This window comes from Pelmatolapia mariae, linkage group LG23, assembly GCF_036321145.2.
Source record: "Pelmatolapia mariae isolate MD_Pm_ZW linkage group LG23, Pm_UMD_F_2, whole genome shotgun sequence".
In the NCBI taxonomy this organism is placed as follows: domain Eukaryota; kingdom Metazoa; phylum Chordata; class Actinopteri; order Cichliformes; family Cichlidae; genus Pelmatolapia; species Pelmatolapia mariae.
The window spans coordinates 25,941,081-25,951,343 of record NC_086246.1 but is presented as its reverse complement, the minus strand read 5'-3'; positions in this window follow the sequence as shown (position 1 = coordinate 25,951,343).

Genomic DNA, 10,263 nt, shown 5'->3' with positions numbered 1-10,263 from the left:
CTTCGAGCCTTTCTTTCAGTTCTTTACATTTTGCCTCCTGCATTAGCTTTGCCTCGTGCATCTCTGTATAACTCTGTTGTAATTTGTTGTGCATGTCTTCTAACTGTTGACTTCTCCTCTCGATTTGTTGAAGTGTACACTGCAGGTCTTTGTTTGTTTTCTGTAATTGCTGCTTTAACATCTGCACTTCAGTGTTTTTGCACTTCAAGTTGTTGGAAAGTTCCTCGAGTTCTGTGTTTTTTCTCAGTATGTCATTGAGCTTACTCTGCAGCTCTGAGCATTGTTTTTGAAGTGTTTTCTTTTCCCCCTCCAGTTCAGTTGTTTTGTTGTTCATTTTGTTATAACGTTCTTGCAGTTTTTGGTTTTTCCTCTCAATGTCCTGGAGAATTTGTTTTTCTTCTTTCTGCTTTACTTCCTGTTGTTCTTTGTCTTGAAGCAGCTCTTGATATTTCTGCAGTGTTTCATCAAGCTTTACCTGCTGTGCTCCGTATTTTTCCTGCATGCCTTGGAGTTGGCACTGCATGTCTCTCTGGTTTATGTCCAGCTTTTCTTTCTCTTCAAGGATTTCTTTATTTCTTTGCAGAGCTTCATCAAGCATAACTTGCAAATCTTTGTTGTGTTCCTTGATGCTCTGAAGCTTGCAATCCAGATCTTTCTCTTTCATGTCTTGCTGTTCTTTCTCTTGTTTGAAATCCTTATTTCTTTGCACTGTTTTATCGAGCTTTATTTTCAGCGCTGTGTATTTTTCCTCCACATCTTCAAGCTTGCAGTCCATTTCTTTCTGTTTAATTTCTTGTTGCTTTTTTTCTTGAAGCAACTCTTTATTCTTGTTCAGTGTTTTATCATGCCTTGCCTGAAGCGCTTTGTACTTTTCCTCCATGCCTTGGAGTTTGCGCTGCTTTATGTCCATTTGTTCTTTTTCTTGGAGGAGTTCTTTATTTTTTTGCAGAGCTTCATCAAGCTTTATTTGCAAGCCTTCGTTGTGTTTCTCCATGTCCTGAAGCTTGGAATCCGTATCTTCCTGTTTCATGGTCTGTTGCGCTTTCTTTTGAAGAAACTCAACCCTTCCTTTCAGCACTTTGTGATTTATCTCTGTGCCTTGGAGTTTTATGACCAGTTGTTTCTTCTCTTGGAGGATTTCTTCATTTTTTTGCAAAGCTTCATCAAGCTTTACTTGCAGCTCCTGAATCTTTTTGTCCTTGTCCTGCTCTTTTTTCTTCTGTTGGAGGACTTCTTCTGTTGGTTTTTCTTGGGCTTTATTAAGCTTTGCTTGGAGCTCAAAGATCCTTCCGCGCATGTCTAGGAGTTCCATTTCTTTCTCCTTTTGAATATCTTCCTTTTCAAGAAGCTGGCTGAACAATCTATCTACTTCAGCGGTCCTTCTCTCATATTCTTCTCTCAGGAAGATAATCTCCGCTCGTTGTTTAAAAAAACTTTCCCAGACGTAACTGGTGTACTCTGGCTGGGGCGGGTGTCACGTGTTGTGATTGTTCATGAGATTTTCCTCATGCATTTCTTCCAAGCACATCTTCTGTACTTGAATATTGTCCTCTTGATCGCAAAGAGGAGTGCTGGGCTTTACTATTTCTCTTTTTTTCTGTTTTCTCGGAGACATGTTAGAATCTGTAAACAGTGACCAGTGACTAGGGATGGGTACCGGTGTCTGGTGCCATGATGGCACCGGTTCTGACATAAACGGTAGTAACCAGACCGAAAAGCAGCGCACATTTCGGTGCTTTATTTCGGTGCTTTTTTTTCCTGAGCCAATTCTAGCCAATCATTTTTCGTTTCCGAGGATAGTAGGCGGGCCCAGGTACGTACGTTCTTTTAGAGCAGAGCTACAGATTAAAAATGCCCAAGGCGAAGCGGTCAAAAGTCTGGCTGTACTTCGCAGCAAAAGATGCAAACTCAGCAGCCTGCAACAAGTGCTTTAAGGTGATACTGTGATACTGTCAAAGGAGGTAACACCTCAAATCCGATGAAACACCTGGCGACGCATAGCGTTTTTTTTAAAGCCGAGAAATGCGCCGTGTTTGATAGCTTGCTGCGAGACCTCACACCGTGCACATCTACTGCTGGTGTGGTGCCTGTTATCGGACCCGGAGTTAGCACCATCCCCCAAGAACCCGAAGAGTAGAGTCCTGGCCCCTAGCCCTGCCAGTGTAGCAGAAATGATGACGGATGATGATGGCAGCAGCAGCCGTTCTTCTCTGCGTGAGTAGCTTAATGTTGTTCGTGTGTAATTTACGTTGAGTACGCTAACCACATTATTACATTAATGCATGTAAGGTGAACTAGCAAACACCGTCGTAGTTACATGCGGCTGTCTTCTTGTTTGATGGCAGATACTCCCTTCACCCTGGGCAAAAAGGCTAAAATGACCAAAGAAAAAGTGGAAAACAGTTAAACATGAGAGGTTTTTGGACAAAGTTTGTGTTTTTTCCATTGTTTAAACACTGCTTCCAGCCAAGAGTAATACCATATATGCCCTATAGCTTCAGAAAAGGCTAACATTGTTATCTTTTTACAAAAGAAACAGCTGAACATGAGAGGTTTTTGGACCAATTTTGTGTTCTCCATTCTTTAAGCACCGGTTTGAGCACCGTTTAAGCACCGGCACCGTTTCAAAAGTACCGGTTTGGCACCGGTATCGGATAAAACCTAAACGATACCCATCCCTACCAGTGACTCTAAAAAGGATCCAAAAAAGGCTTATCTGGCGAACGTTTGAAACATAAATGCTGCGAATAATGTACTAAAAGTTGTTGCGCCTCACCCCTATTTAAGGGTTTTTAGGCTCAAAGGATCAAAGTGGTGGTAAGAGTCTAAATGTGTGTGATGTTACAACTCTGGAAGCTAATGAGGTTGTCACATGACATTTGTGGAAGGGCATTTTTTACCTGGACAAATTATCAATAAAGTTTCAATCTCTGTAACAATGATCACAGTATAATTGTTTATTGTTCAGCAGAACAGCAAACAATTATATCGACAATTATATGTGTCCAGTATGTTGGCTGATTTTCTTTTACTTTTTGCATTTGAAAATAAAAATTGGGCTGATTTTAACACCATTACAAGAAGTGTTGTTAATTATTCTTTTTGAATCATAATCAGGTTACCACAAATTGTTATTCTTAGTACTGCATACTTGCAATGAAGAAGTTGTCCTAACAGTCATCTTAAGTAAACTGCACTCAATTTTTTTTTGAGGCAACGAGTTTGCATAATTTTTTGAGTTCTGGGAACTACTTAGATTTTACAGTGCAGTAGTTTGAACATTTGTAATAACATTTCTGCAAACTGGAACAAACCTCTCCTTTTCTAGAACTGTTGCTAACACTTATGACATGAAAATGAATCGAGATCGAGTGAAGACGGAGTGATAAATGTTACTTTTCTTGTTTTGTTTATATCTAAAGTTTAAAAACAAAAATAGAATCCACGTAGACATTGAGGGTTCTCGGGAGGGGCCGTGCTAACACCTGCTGCTCTCTGGCAGCAGCACCATGCCCTCCCTTGTTTTAAATGCATTTTAGAACAACACGCAGCAACACTACACATGAGCGGGAGGAGGGAGGTATGGGGTCTTCACACACCCCCGTTCTCTACTAGCCATCGGGGCGGGGGACTGGGAGGAGGTGTTGGCTGTCCGATTGGCCTCCCTGCTGCTGCGGAGCCTGGGGCGGTCTGCTTGCCTCCACCCCGGAGGAAAGGGTCACTTCTCTTGGGTCTGGGTGCCGTTTCCCCCTCTGGGGGTGAGGGTACCTGGACCCGGGGTATAGAGTATGTTTGGGGAGTATGATTGTGTGTACATGTCCATGTATGTCTATCCCTACGTTGGGTGAGTGCTGAGTGTTTGTATATGTGTGCATGAGGGTGGGAAAGCATGTTTGTGTCTGTGTGTGCCTGTTTGTCTGTGTCTATATGTCAGGTCGGGTCTTAGACTCCACCTCCCTGGGAACACCCAGGCCCTCCAAAGTGTGGAGGCCTATCTCCCCTCACCACACTCCCTGCCAGTGACTGATGCCCTCAGGGGTCGGTGCATTGGTGGTTCTTGGTGTCCGGGGCTGGGCGCTCAGGTATGCACCAGCTCACTCCCGGTGGCTACTTGGCGGGGCCTGGTGCCTGTCGCTCGGTCAGGCCTCTTCCGGGGCAAAGGGGGCCCTCGGGCCTCCGGCCTCGGGGTCTGCGACTCGGTTCACTCTGGCACAGCTGGCTGCCGGCAGAGCCGGCGGGCACGCCAGTGCAGCCCCCTCTGGCTTCTGCTCCGTGGCTACTGGGTGACCCCTCGTCTGGGGATCTCCTCAGCCCTTCCCAGGAGGGTGGCACGGATGCCCCTCCGGTGGTACTCCTTGGGCTCTCGCACTCTGGGGCCTCTGGATGTCTGGAGCCTGGATCTCCTCCATGCCTGCTTCATGCCCTGGGGGACGGGGCTATGGCCCTCCACACCCTCTAGCAGACCGTTACATGGAGAAACCTTTTGTATACAAGCGCGCTGATCCACACAGGTTTGCACATGGGTGTTCACTGTTCGTAGACATAAACTACACCTTTCTTAGCTGCTACTTCAAAGCACATTGTGCGCTGTCTGTGCTGCACAACAACATTCAATATTTAGTATTTACTGCTGTTCACACTTAGCTAGATTAACGTGATGGTGTTGTGTTTAGTATGTTGCTTTGTTTTGTTTTTTTTGCTTGTTTTCTCTTCTTTTTCTCTCAACAGGTGATCCAGGAGATTTTTTTTTCTCTCTCTTTGTCTTTGTAAGTGCCCTTTCTCACTGTCCCTTTTCCCTTCTGTTTTTCTTTTCCTTCCTCTCTTTCTTTCTCCCTTTCCTATCCCCCAGGCATGTCTGTCCCATCTGTAACAACTGAAAATAAAATAAATAATAACAACAAAGTTTGATCAAATGGACCAATACGGCAATGCCATGATGATCCATTTGGCAAAATAAATCCATTTGGTATCCTTGTTGGTCTTCAGACAACAATTCTGACGGCTAAAGAACCAAATGGGACAGACAAAAAAACAAAAAAAAACAAACAAAAAACCAAACAAAAAAAAAAAACAAAAATAGAAACTGTTGAAATTACCTGGACTGCCTCAGCCCAGGTGATGTAATATTAGCAGAGGGTTTGATGTTGCAGAATCTTTGGAGCTGTACCATGCTGAACTGAAGAGCCCAGCTTTCACCAAAGGGAAGAACTAACTGGCCCCTAGATTGCCCAGTCAAATCTCTTAATGCCACCAGCCCTCCCCTTCCTTCACTGTGCGCTCACCTTGTAGAAAAGAGTTGAGTGTGGAAGAAAATGGCAAAAATGTGGAGCTGAAAAGCTAAGAGAGAAAAAGAAATTATAAATAAACTAACGTGTCAAATTAACTGACATGTTAGCTGTTGGAGCTCCTGCTGCATTTTATGTATCTACATTGTGTCTTTTTCATAATAAATAATAAAAAACATTATTTATCCTCACTGTATGAACATTCTTGGAGTCCTTGAAGTCTCATCATGTTGAAGTTACTCATGTGATGTGATGATGTTATAATGGTCCAGCTGGTGTGCATCCATCATATTAGAGTTCTCTTTCTTCTTCTGATTTTATAAAATTTTTCAGTGATGGTGTCACATTTACAGTGGTTGCAACACTTGCACCGATAGGACCCTGAAAAACTGGTGCAGTTCTAATAAGTGTCACCGCTGTAACCACTGCATAAATGCAACAAACTTATTTTTTAACAGGACTCTGCAATCAGCCATTCCTTAAACTAAATCCTAACTTTGTCATCAGGAAGATTAAAAGAACAAAAACATGTTTGTAATGTTTATTCACTTGAGCCTCCACAATTAAAAAAGCATCAAGACTTTGGCCTTTCCATACGAAGAAGTGACGTATGTAAAAATTTAATAATAATAATAATAATAATAATAATAATAATAATAAAACTGATTATAATACTAGTAACAATAACAATCATAACAACAACAGTACTAACAACAACAACAACAACAACAACAACAATAATAATAATAATAATAATAATAATAATAACAATGAAGGTGTTGCTGCAGATCTGAGTCCCAACTCTGCAGCCTTTCTAGTGCTGCAAAGAAAGCACAAATAAACTGAGTGTGAGTGTTTTTCTACAAGTTACACTGAGTATTTGCACAGACATGCTGACTGTTTGCTGGGAGACTGTTTTTCATAGAATAGCAGGTAAGCTGTTCTCTGCCGCTGCTCACACACAGACTCACACATGGTCTGGCAGACGAACTCGTCATCGTACGTGAGCCAGCTGTCTGTGACGTCGTCTCTTCCGCTCATCTGGTGAACACCGTCACAGACGTAATGTCCTGAGAGGAGAAGGCGCACTTATTAACGTCTCATAAACTTTGAAAGCTGACTTGCATTCAGCACACATGTCTGAAAGCGCACACTCACCGCTGTAAGCTGAGGAGCCCAAATGACTGATCACACTGACCAATGAATAGCGAGCGGTTTCCTGGGACAGAGCAGTGGCACCACCCGTTAGCTTAGAAATGGGCTCCATCTGTACTTGAAATGCACTGTGTGCCTTTTCCCTTACCTCTTCACTAAAGGCTGTGTCCTGGCTTATCACCAGGTGCTGTGTCAGAACAATGGGGCTGTTCTTCTTCTCCATGGTGAAGGTTGGAGTGAATGTGAACTGCTTCAGCTGGAGGATCAGCACATGATCAGCACAGGACATGACATGAAAGAAACTGTTAGCCCGACACCGACTGAACTGTGGTGGTTTGAGGCCTTTGGGGACCGATCTGAGGTTACTCACTTGGCCAGGTTCAAGAACGACAGCTGCTCTTTGATCTTCTTAGCTCCGCACTGGCATTCGTAGTCCAACGGGCCGCCCTGCAGCAGGGAGCAGGAGGAACAGGTGTATTAGAGTTAAACTCTTTCACAGATGTCCAAAAGTTGATTCTGTTCATCTGGACGTAGCGTTTTGTGGGAGAAACGTTTCGTCACTACATACCGAAAATACATAAACAGGGTGCACTTTTAAGACCGTTTGTCTGCATGATCAACTCTGTCACCTATAACATCTCCAAGTTTCTGGCTTCGATCCTCAACCCGCTGGTGGGCAGCTCTGAACACCACATCCAGAACACTTTGGATTATGTTGAGAAGGTGAGAGCTGTCATTATGGAGGCAGATGAAACCATGGTCTCGTACGATGTTACATCTCTCTTCACTTGCATCCCAGTCACGGAAACGTTGGAGGTAGTTCGTAAGAGATTACAGGATGACCCCAACCTCAGCAACAGGACCACTCTCAGCATCGACCAAGTGTGTTTGCTTTTGGAACTGTGTCTTCATTCCACCTATTTCACATACAAGGGTCAGTTCTACAGGCAGAAACATGGGTGTGCCATGGGTTCCCCAGTTTCACCCATCGTGGCCAACTTGTAAATGGAAGAAGTGGAAAAGAGGGCTTTGCTATCCTACCCTGGAACACCACCAAGTCATTGGTTAAGGTATGTGCATGACACCTGGGTGAAAATTAAATCTCAGGACGTACCACAATTCACGGATCACATTAACTCGGTGGACCGACACATCAAATTCACCAGGGAGGATATGAAAAGTGGCAGGTTAGCCTTCTTAGACTGTGAGATTTCCATCAGTAATGGGGGACATCTAAAACCTGACGTGTACCGTAAACCTACACATACGGATCAGTATCTAAGGTTTGACTCTCATCATCCACTGGAGCACAAACTGGGTGTCATCAGGACGCTACAACGCAGAGCGAACACCATCCCCACTGACACAGCGGCCAGGGAGGCAGAAGAACAGCACATCAAGAAGGCCCTGAGTAAATGTGGTTATCCCAGCTGGAAAGGCATCTAAAGAAAGCTCCAGCCGATCCAGGAGAGAAGGACAACCGCTGCCCAAGCGAAAACCTGTAGTGATCCCATATGTGTCAGGAGTATCGGAGCAGTTGAGACGCATTTTTTCTAAACACCGGGTTTCTGTGGCTTAAACCCCAAAACATGCCGCGCCAAAAATTGGTCCATCCCAAGGATCGGGTCCCCCGACACAAACAGAGTAACATAGTGTACGCTGTTAACTGCCAGGAGGATTGCCAGGATTTATACATCGGGGAAACCAAACAACCTCTGGCGAAGCGGATGGCACAACACAGAAGAGCTAACTTGTCAGGCCAGGACTCTGCAGTCTATTTACACCTACAGGCCAGTGGACACTCTTTCAATGATGAGGATGTACACATCCTGGACAGGGAGAAACGCTGGTTTGAGCCATTTACGTGAAAAGGGAAAGACCATCTCTGAATCGAGGAGGGGGCCTAAGGGTACATCTTTCGCCATCTTACAATGCTGTGATTGCAGCCATTCCCCAACTCTCTGTGAATGGTACTCATGGCCATTGATCAGTGGGTTTTGGTCAGTGGTTGTTGATCAATGGTCATGAGAATTTGCATAATCAAGATTAAGGAACTGGCCTCCCAGCTCATTGTTCCTTCAGTGGGCTAGTTTCAGTCATTACGCAAGTGTACTGTTTATAAGATTGGGGAAACCTGCAGTCAGCTGAGACTGAAGAAGTCACTTGGATGAGTGACGAAACGTTTCTCCCACAAAACGCTACGTCCAGATGAACAGAATCAACTTTTGGAGATTTACTTTCCTGGATGATTGAGAATGCATCAAGACTTCTTTCACAGAAGAATTCACATATTCGTGGGAGCAAGCCCGTTCACAGAATAGAGTCTAAATGAGCTCTTACTTTCAGGTACAGTAGAGTATATAGAGACGAGACGACGAGGCTCCAGTTACAGCAGTGCAAGAACACAAACATTAATATAAAAAGAGTAAGACAATAAATATACACTTTAGGACTAGTGGTAAAGGGATCAATAACAATTTAAAATTATATATGTACAGTTTGATGATTTGAAGTCTCACACACAACCCATTGAGGGGGGGGGGGCTGCTTCCAAATAGAGGACATTTCATTCACAATGTTGTAAATCCAAGCCCATTATGTATTCATGATTTGAATCCTGGGTTGTGTGAAATCCCACCAAACAGGCTAGGACCGCCACTGAACGTCAATATTACAGGTAGAGCTGGGCGATATGACCCAAAATTCATATCTCGATATTTTTTAGCTGGATGGCGATATACGATATATATCTCGATATTTTTTTTAAGCCATAAGGTAAGAACAAAAAGAGAGTTTAGTGTCCCAGATGTCACACAGGCACTTTTATTAACATACAGCGTAGATGTACATGACGAAATTACTCAAAAATAAATTATCAGCATTTATTAAATAATAATGCTCCATAAATAAAAGAAATACAATGTTGTTTTTGTGCATAACAAAAAGCTTACAATTGTGCAGTCAAAATGTAAACTAAAAGACGCTGAGGATAATAACAAAGAGACAGATTTCACAGCTGCTCTATTCCCAAGTTCTACTGCGTTACTGACAGCCTTGAGTTTGAAATCCTCTTTGTAACCACGTCTCTTAACAGGTGCCATTTATGGTCCTTATACACACACAATACGGTAATATTACGTTGAAGCACAGTACGTATCACTCCGCGAGGCTCCACTACGGTAGCCACAATGCTCCGACAATCCATCAAGCGGTGCGGCTCCGTAGCTTACCAAAGTCGTACTAAAACATTTTTTGACAGATTGCTGAGCGCCCTGTACCACATAAAAACGGTTCGCGGTCAGTAAGCACAACCAGAATTCATACATAAGGTGCACTGTCGATTTTTGAGAAAATGAAAGGATTTTAGGTCATGCAGCCCCTGTGGGCTGCATGTCGTTAGCGCGGTTAGCTTGTTAGCGCGGTTAGCTCGCTAACACTTTGACGCCGTCCAGCCCCACGCACGGGGCGATCCGCGGTAACTCGTTAACGGAGATTTGCCGTGTTCATCTTGTCGTTGCCTGCAGGTGAAGCTATGGGGGAGGGGGAGTTGTGTTCAGTGAAGGAGAGGCGAGGCCCAGTAACGCAGCGTAGAGACAAAAGTGGACGAAAGAGAGGCAAACTTGCGGCTCCACAAGTATAATTATAACGTAACATATACTATATCAATATAAACGATATTGTCACATCTTATATTTCGTATGAAAATATCTCGATATTTTTAAAAAACTCGATATATCGCCCAGCTCTAATTACAGGAGACCCACACACCCATTATAAACTGACACTACTGAATAAATTAACATACCATTAAAATGCATCAAAA